Source organism: Bos mutus, unplaced genomic scaffold, assembly GCF_027580195.1.
Source record: "Bos mutus isolate GX-2022 unplaced genomic scaffold, NWIPB_WYAK_1.1 CTG385, whole genome shotgun sequence".
Lineage (NCBI taxonomy): Eukaryota > Metazoa > Chordata > Mammalia > Artiodactyla > Bovidae > Bos > Bos mutus.
Window position 1 is genome coordinate 8347 of NW_027219871.1, and position 9076 is coordinate 17422.

A 9076-nucleotide genomic window follows, 5' to 3' on the forward strand; every position below is an offset into this window, starting at 1 on the left:
CATTTGTGATTGACCCAAACTCCCCACTTTGGGTCCTGCTTTCAGTATAACTTTCCTGTCTGTTGCCAGCAAAGCTGTGGTCAGGCGGAGGAATCACTTGTTCGCTGTTTCCACTAGTTGGTTGTCAGAGCAGAGGATGCTGTAGTCACCGTTCTTCATCACTTATAAGCGGTAATAGTTAAGTTCCTCCAGTAGTCCTGGCCTGATGGATACCGTTTGTCTAGTGAGTGGCTGCCCACAGGCATTTAAGATCCTTGAGAGTGTAAAACGAAGGGCACTAGAGAGGTTAGTACGAGGACTAGGAAGGGAACAATGGCCAAGGACTGAAAAAGTCCTCGGAGCAGAGATTCCCAGGAGCCCAGAAGAAACCTGCAAAACAAGTCTAGGGAGCAGGAGTCGCTTATCTGCTACAAGTTTTATCGGGTCTTTGTCCTGCCCATCTTGAGTAACAAAGAAACTAGGCTTTCCACCAATTACAGCACAGGAGGCTCCTTGCTGGGCTTTCCTATGTCACAGCAGCAGAAAAGGAGAAACCACCGCCTTCAGTTTCCTCCTGCTCAGACCAGGGATGAGAACGTTGAGACGAGTACTCTATGGGGTTACAATTGTGCAAGTTTCCAGCCGAAGTAAAAGGGAAGCAGCCGTCAGGAGTGACGGATGAGAGTGCCGTGACTCGGATTCGAACCGAGGTTGCTGCGGCCACAACGCAGAGTACTAACCACTATACGATCACGGCGCGCCACGGCTCCTGCCGCCGTCGCAGCCCTTGCTCTTACAAGGCGGACGTAAATTCCTTCCCGTCACTGCGCTGTTGCTGGACGACAACAGGTATTCATAGACTTTCTTTCGTCTCTGCTCTCTTATCCAGTCCCTTCCTCTCAATTTTGATACATGGTGACTAAATCAAAACAGAAACCAAATCTTGCCTCCCCAGATCAGGCCCTTGCCTCTGCACAGACCTCCTGGGAAGTCTCTTTATCCTGATCCCCACCTCGCCGGCTTCTTTCCTGGCTCTTCGCGTTTGTCCCTTCGGACCGATCCCCCGCACCCCCTGGTTCCGCTCCCGCCCCACCGACTGCGGACCAGAGGAGGGAGGGCAGCGCCAGCGAAGCAATCGGAGAGCCGTCACAGGGCCCACCGGGGGTTCAGCTTCCCTCGGACCCCCCTCGGCTCAGGCCCGAGGCGTCTCGGGGGCGCTGCATCTGCGGCGGGTGTGGAACCAGGCGCGGCGGGGACGAACTGCTGCCCTTCTGGCTTCGGAATCGCCCGACTCCCGGCTTCCCCACGAGAACCAACGCGCTGCGTCGAAGCCAGCTCTCCGGCTGTCGGAGGGTTTGAGAGGGTGTAGCACTCTAGTGTTCCTGCCTGGAGAATCCCAGGGACGGGGGAGCCTGGTGGGCTGCGATCTTTTGGGTCGCACAGAGTCGGACACGACTGAAGCCACTTAGCAGCAGCAGCAGCAGCAGTCCGGGGAAAGGCGTGTGGCTCCGCCTGGCGTGGAAGGGCTCTTTCTTCTCTGCGGCGTTAAGAGAATTGTGCCGTTCGTTAGTCTCTGTGGCGCAATCGGTTAGCGCGTTCGGCTGTTAACCGAAAGGTTGGTGGTTCAAGCCCACCCAGGGACGTCTTCCGTTTACGTTTTTAGAACTTAGAGGTTTTCTTGGCTCTTCTCTGCCCATCCCCTACTGTAAAAGCCGAAAAAGCCTCCTCCTCTTGTCTGCTGTGTCTTGTCCACCTGACAGGGACAGTAGGCAGGATCAGAAGACCATCACCGAGCCGTACAGAAAAGCTCACCCGGAAAATAAAGTGAAAGTGAAAGTCGCTCAGTCGCGTCTGACTCTTTGCGACCCCATGGACTGTCCATTGAATTCTCCAGGCCAGAATACTGGAGTGGGTAGCCTTTCCCTTCTCCAGGTAATCTTCCCAACCTAGGAATTGAACCGCATTGCAGGTGAATTCTTTACCAACTGAGCTATCAGGGAAGCCGCAACGGGAAAATAGGTCCCCTGGAAATTCCTGGGATGTCATGGTTACTTTGTGAATTGCTTTTAACGAGGGAGTTACTACCGTCTTTTTTTCTGCAGGTAGTATTAAATAGAGTATTTATTTAACCCTTTCCATATGCTTTTGAAATTAAGCTGGTTTTATGATTTCATGGTTACAAATAATGCTGTAGTCATCCTTTTACACACATGGTTGGCCCCTTCTACAAGGTCTTCTATAGCGAAGAGTCCTGAAGAGTAATTGCTCTGTCACATAGTGTTTACACGGCTCGTATACAATTCCATTTCTGCTGACACATGTTGGAACATGAGAATGTTGCAGTCACTTTAGATGACATCTAAAAATACTTACAAATAATCATAAGTGGAATAGCTGAGTACTCTGACTTCTAGAATTATAAGTGTTAATTCCCGTTTAAAGATATTACCTTTCTAGTATATTTAATATACTTGAACACATAAATTTAAAATTTTATATTTATTGGATGCAGTATTTGTTTATTTGATCAGTACAACCACTAGAGGAAATTAAGGAAGTGCAATTTAATTTGGATTTTCAAGTCAATATAAACCCAAGACTTGTATAGAGTAGACTATTCAGTTCAGTTCGGTTCAGTCGCTCAGTCGTGTCCGACTCTTTGCGACCCCATGAATCGCAGCACACCAGGCCTCCCTGTCCATCACCAACTCCCGGAGTTCACTCAGACTCATGTCCATCAAGTCAGTGATGCCATCCAGCCATCTCATCCTCTGTCTTCCCCTTCTCCTCCTGCCCCCAATCCCTCCCAGCATCAGAGTCTTTTCCAATGAGTCAACTCTTCGCATGAGGTGGCCAAAGTACTGGATTTTCAGCTTTAGGATCATTCCTTCCAAAGAAATCCCAGGGCTGATCTCCTTCAGAATGGACTGGTAGGATCTCCTTGCAGTCCAAGGGACTCTCAAGAGTAGACTATTATGTTATTATTATTTTCTACATTATGAGAAAATGTGAAAGAAAATATATAGTCACTTTTAGACCAAATTATTAAATCATTCTAACTTTTCTGAGTCACCTCAAAAAAAAATGATATAAATCTTTCCAATACCATTATACATCAAATATTTAAATTATATAACTTCTTAAATATACTAAGATGCATTTTGTTATCAATTTCATTTCTTTCTTTCTTTTTTCTCAAGTAACCAAGAACATCAATTGAATCTATAGCTAAATCTTTTATTTTCTCATATTAGGAATTCAGCATATTTTTATTTCAGGAAATATTGCATTTAAATATAGGCATAAAGCACTTTCTCTAGAAATTCTTAATTTTCTCATTTAAAATTTATATTTAAAGTCATGTAAATGATTATTACTTTCCCTAAACTAATTGGGGCAGTAGAGCCTCTAAATTTTTAGATAACTTACTTGTCCTTTCTGGAGGAAGAGAAAGCATATTGATTTGTTTCTAAGAAAATCTATTTAAAAGGAGAAAATTCCATCAAAATGAGGGTATTATTTAAGGTGAAAGCAGAGGCAATGATATCTAGCAAAACCACTTGCCAGTGAGGGAAACAAAATGAAATAATTAAGCAACACTATTGCTTAATATTGAAGGAGCCTCATTGCTGAAATGGAGAAGGCAATGGCAACCCACTGCAGTAATCTTGCCTGGAAAATCCCATGGATGGAGGAGCGTGGTAGGCTGCAGTCCATGGGGTCGCTAAGAGTCGGACACGACTGAGCAACTTCACTTTCACTTTTCACTTTCATGCATTGGAGAAGGAGATGGCAACCCACTCCAGTGTTCTTGCCTGGAGGATCCCAGGGATGGGGGAGCCTGGTGGGCTGCCATCTATGGGGGTCGCACAGAGTTGGACTGACTGAATCGACTTAGTAGCAGCAGCAGCATTACTGAAAATCAGAGTATTCTGTGATACACTTATGAGTCTCCAGTGTATGAATCTGTGCATGAAGTCATTGCTTTTCATCCATTTTTATTAAGGACTGAACTTGCTTACAGTTCTGGAAGTATTCAGTCTTGATTAGTAGAGTGGTCACAAGTGCTCATGTTGCTGACTCATTGCTTTTTTGTAATGACATAAATGTCTCTTCTTCAGCTTTCTGTTGTCTGATTTAAACAATCCTTAAAGGTCATTTATATGATTTTTTCAGTTATTTAGAAACTTGAGTATACCAATGAAAGAGAGCTGCCTGTTGCATGCTGAAGCATGTAACAGCATTCTTCCTGTACTAATTCTTTTTAAGTGTAGCTATTTATTAATTTTAAGAGTTCCTTATGGGGGGAACCATTGTGTATTAAGATCATCCTTATTTTAGATATTCCCAATTTGAAGTTATTGACCACTATTGATTGGGCTTATATGGTTTTTACCAAATTGTGGAAAGACAAGAGGTGGACACCTTTTCCCTGCTGCAATGTTATTATTTTATACTAATGAAATACCAGAATCCTCAGGACAAGCAGCAATTGAAAAAGACTCACAGCCCAGATTAGCTGTCAACTTCTACCTCACAGGGAATGGATCCCTGTCAACCACAACTCAACATGGATTATCCCCAAAAGTTCACTTCTTAAAATTACAAGCAGAATCCCACAGTGATGGGAGAAAGTAACGATGCACAAATGAGAGGAAGAAAAAAGACTTGTCCAATAAACACACTTAGTATGTAAAAGCCAAAGAGCTCAATTTTGCTCATGGGGTTCAACAGTAGAACAGAGCAAATATGAGCCACTAGATCCAAGGGTCCAGGTCTGAAGGAGGAGCCCGTTGGGGGCAGGATTCTATTGACTCTGGTGATGTGCTAATTTTTATGGAGGTAGTGGGGAAAAAAGGAATAATAGACAAATTCAAATACCAGTTCCCCATTTTATAGGAGGGAGGATAGGTACTAGATTATTTTCATCAAGCCCAAATGTATGAATAAAAGAGGAAAAGGGAGAAAGATAAAACATCCAGGATCAGCGAGATTTTTCTCCTCAGATAAGTTGCTTGGTAGGAAGCTGTCAAAGAAGTCATTCTGGCCAGTCTTCTCTGGACCTCCTTGACTAAGTCATTAGAGAAAGCAATTACAGTTATTGGAAGACTCTAAAAATATTGAAAGTTTAGTTTTCCAACATACAATATAGAATATGTGTAATGTCCACAGTGTCCGTCTGCTGTCCTTCTTCTTAGTTGTGTCTGGAGGGCACTGCTCCCTCTATTAGTTAGAATATTGTAGAGAGATATATAGAAAGACCGTTGTATTGGCAAGTAAATGAAGACAAGGACATTGAAAGATTAGAAAATAAATTGGAATATGACTCAGTCTCACTTCTGTAGAAAGCAAATTGGCAGGATTTGCCAACATAAGAAGCGTATAAACACTGAAGGTAGCAATTGCACATCTAGTTCTCTAGACTATGGAAATACCTGCAAAAGTGGTCAATGGTATGTGTACAATCATGATGGCTGCAGCAACTTCATAATCCTAAAACCATGAAACCAAGTAATACACAAACTATGGAAGAAACCCTTATCAAAAATAATGCAGAGGATAATTATGATGATGATTTTTCTGATAACATAATTGATACAGCAAATACTAATCACTGGTCTCCTATTAAAAGTGAAAAACTTGAGGTAAATATATTTTAACTTACTGTCCAAGCCTTAAAAGACTGAATACATATTTCACCCCAGCAGGACATGGATTCTTAGGTCTCTTTTCACAGTTCCTCAGTTAAGAACACTCTTACAAAAGGTGTTTTGTGCGAACAGAGCTAGCACTAACCTGGCAGTAGTTGTAAGGTAGATAGGACCCAGAATAGAATATCATGAATGAAATGAAATAAAAACCACTCCCACCATTCTTGGATGGGCTAGAACCTTGGATGGGCTGCAGCCTCCCGGCTAACAGCCTAGTGCATTAATAGTGTGCACCAGAGACCGTAGTAGTCACATTTTCTGGACTCCATATGGAGCGCCTGCCTGAGTGAATGCTAAGTCACTCAACTGTGTCCAAGTCTTTGTGATGCCGTGGTCTGTATCCTACCAGGCCTCCTCTCTACCTGGGATTACCCAGGCAAGAATACTGGAGTAGGTTGCCAAATCCTCCTCCAGGGGATCTTCCCAAACCCTTCTCTCCTGCATTAGCAGCTGAATTCTTTCCACGGAGCCACCTGGGAAGCCCTGGAGTAGACACAGACTAACTCCCAGGATTGGTAGGGAGGAGTAGGAAAGAATTTGTGCTTCTACCCCTCCCTCAATCCCTTTCTTGTCCACTCTCTCTTGGCTCTTCTTCCCATCCCTACAACTGAGAAATTCTGATATACAGACATCTGTGAAGAAAGACCCAACTAATCTGTGCTCAGGAAAACAAGCTCTGGGTTGTAAAAATGGTTCTGCCCTTGTGTGGCCTTGGATAAAGTAAATCTTTTATGCCTCACTTATTTCATCTGTAAAATGGGAGCCATAAGAGCATTCTACTTCATTTTGTTGACTTTAGATGTGCCTGGACTTAATTACTACTGGATCAATAATGTTATATGCAGAGAAATCATAGACAAGACAATTTTCATTATCCTTTTCATCTTTTGACAATCACTATCCCTATTTATTTCACCTTAAATTAGTTTTGCATCTTTTAAAAACTCTTGCATTCAATATGTCATTCCTTTTTGTTGCTAAGTAGTAATCCATTGCACAGATATTTTACAGTTTCTTTATCATTCTCCTGATGTTGGATATTTGGATTATTTTAAGTTTTGGTTGTTGTGAAAAAGCTTCTAGGGGCATTCTTATTATAAAGTGTTTTTGTGGGCATACTCCCCTTCCCCATTTCTCTGGGTTGACTACTTGAGGAAGGATCTAATGGAACCTAAGAGGAAGGGTGAGTATTTAATTTTACAAGAAACTGCCTAAATATTTCCCCAAATGCTTTTACCAATTTATAATTACATCAACACATGTATGAGAGCTATGGTTGTTGACAAAAATTCTCTCCTTGACCAAACTCTAGATCAGGCTCCTCTGAACTCTGTTCTCAACTAGAGCCTGAATTTCAGTCTTCAGAATTGGTCTTTGCATTGTCCAATTTGAGCACAAACCCTGCTAAGTCATTTTAAACAGAACACCCCTACCATAATACCTGAGAAGGCTCCTCCGCCTCCACCACCACCATACCCCAGCTGATCCCTGATCACTTTGGCTGGCATTCAGCAAGAATCCCTTAGGTTGGCTTAGCATAATCTCCCTGTAACTCCTCATGTTTCCTCTTAGTAACGTTCTGTCCACTAACCCTCACCCTGCTTCTTGGCTATAAATTCCCACTTTTCTTTGCTGTTTTCACAGTTGAGCCTGATCTTTGTCTCTTACCACCAGCCCACATTGCAGGAGTCCCCCTCCTACATATAATACATGTTTATTTGAGTTCCACAAAAGATGCATTGAAAAAAATGGGCCCAGTCTGAGGGTCAAACCTAGCCGTTGAAGTGGCCCTGGGTGTGAGATATTTTCAGTAGTGTGTGGTTGTTTTGTCTAGTTTCCCCCACACCTACAAGTCCTCACTTTAGAACTCTTCAGAAATCACTTTCTTGGCTAAAAGATTTTAAAGTACTCTTACCCCAAGTAAGGGCTTCCCTGGTAGCACAGAATCTGCCTGCAATGTGGGAGACTTGGGTTCAGTCTCTGGGATCTCTGGGTCAGGAAGATCCCCTGGAGAAGGAAATGGCAACCCACTCCAGTATTCTTGCCTGGAAAATCCCATGGACAGAGGAGCTTGCCGGGCTACAGTCCATGGGGTGGCAAAGAGTTGGACACGACTGAGCGACTAACACACACACATACACCCCAAGTAAGTGTGTTTTAAAAAACAGACTTAGCATTGAAACATGTATATTACCATATGTAAAATAGATGACCAGTGCAGGTTTGATGCATGAAGAAGGGCACTCAAAGCAGGTGCTCTGGGACAACCCAGAGGGTGGGATGGGGTGGGGAGGGAGTAGGGAGGGGAGTTCAGGATAGGGGGACACATGTACACCCGTGGCTGATTCATGTCAGTGTGTGGCAAAAACCACCATAATATTGTAATTAGCCTCCAATTAAAATAAATAATATAAAAAAATAGACTTACCTGTTGCATGCTTGGAATCCATTCAAAGCCAAGGGAGAGAAGCTCAAGTGCTACAAGTTCAACTGCTGCCCATTTGAGGAGGAAAAGGGGCTGCTTACTCACTGGCCGCTGGTCCCAGGTTGTCTGCTTTGGCTCCAATTGCTGACGGGATCCACCATCCACCTTCACCTGCATCGGGAGGACCTGGTCCCTGCGGACGCCCACTTCATCTTCAGGGTGCTTTTCAGTTCAGTTCAGTTCCGTCGCTCAGTCATGTCCGACTCTTTGAGACCCCATGGACTGCAGCAGGCCAGGCCTCCCTGTCCATCACCAACTCCTTGAGCTTACTCAAACTCATGTCCATTGAGTTGGTGATGCCATCCAACCGTCTCATCCTCTGTCTTTCCCTTCTCCTCCTGACTTCAATCTTTCCCAGCATCACAGTCTTTTCAAATGAGTCAGTTCTTCGCATCAGGTGGCCAAAGTATTGGAGTTTCAGCTTCAGCATCAGTCCTTCCAATGAATATTCAGGGCTGATTTCCTTTAGGATGGACCGGCTGGATATCCTTGCAGTCCAAGGGACTCTCAAGAGTCTTTTCCAACACCACAGTTCAAAAGCATCAATTCTTCAGTGCTCAGCTTTCTTTATAGTCCAACTCTCACATCCATACATGCCTACCGGAAAAACCATAGCTTTGATTAGATGGACCTTTATTGCCAAAGTAATGTCTTTGCTTTTTTAATATGCTGTTTAGATTGGTCACAGCCTTTCTTCCAAGGAGTAAGCGTCTTTTAATTTCATGGCTGCAGTCCCTTGTCTGCAGTGATTTTGGAGCCCAAGAAAATAAAGTCTGTCACTGTTTCTACTGTTTCCCCATCTATTTGCCATGAAGTGATAGGACCAGATGCCATGATCTTAGTTTTCTGAATGTTGAGCTTTAAGCCAACTTTTTCACTCTCCTCTTTCACTTTCATCAAG

The 9076-nt window shown here is 43.6% G+C and overlaps 2 non-coding genes across 2 annotated transcripts; one reads left to right on the plus strand and one right to left on the minus strand.

Annotated features, from left to right (window-relative positions):
• Positions 1-664: 664 nt before the first annotated feature.
• On the minus strand, positions 665-736 carry TRNAH-GUG (transfer RNA histidin (anticodon GUG)). Its single transcript has one exon. It is a non-coding gene; the product is annotated as a tRNA-His (tRNA).
• Positions 737-1548: 812 nt separating this feature from the next.
• Positions 1549-1622, plus strand: TRNAN-GUU (transfer RNA asparagine (anticodon GUU)). Its single transcript has one exon. It is a non-coding gene; the product is annotated as a tRNA-Asn (tRNA).
• The last annotated feature ends 7454 nt before the right edge of the window (positions 1623-9076 follow it).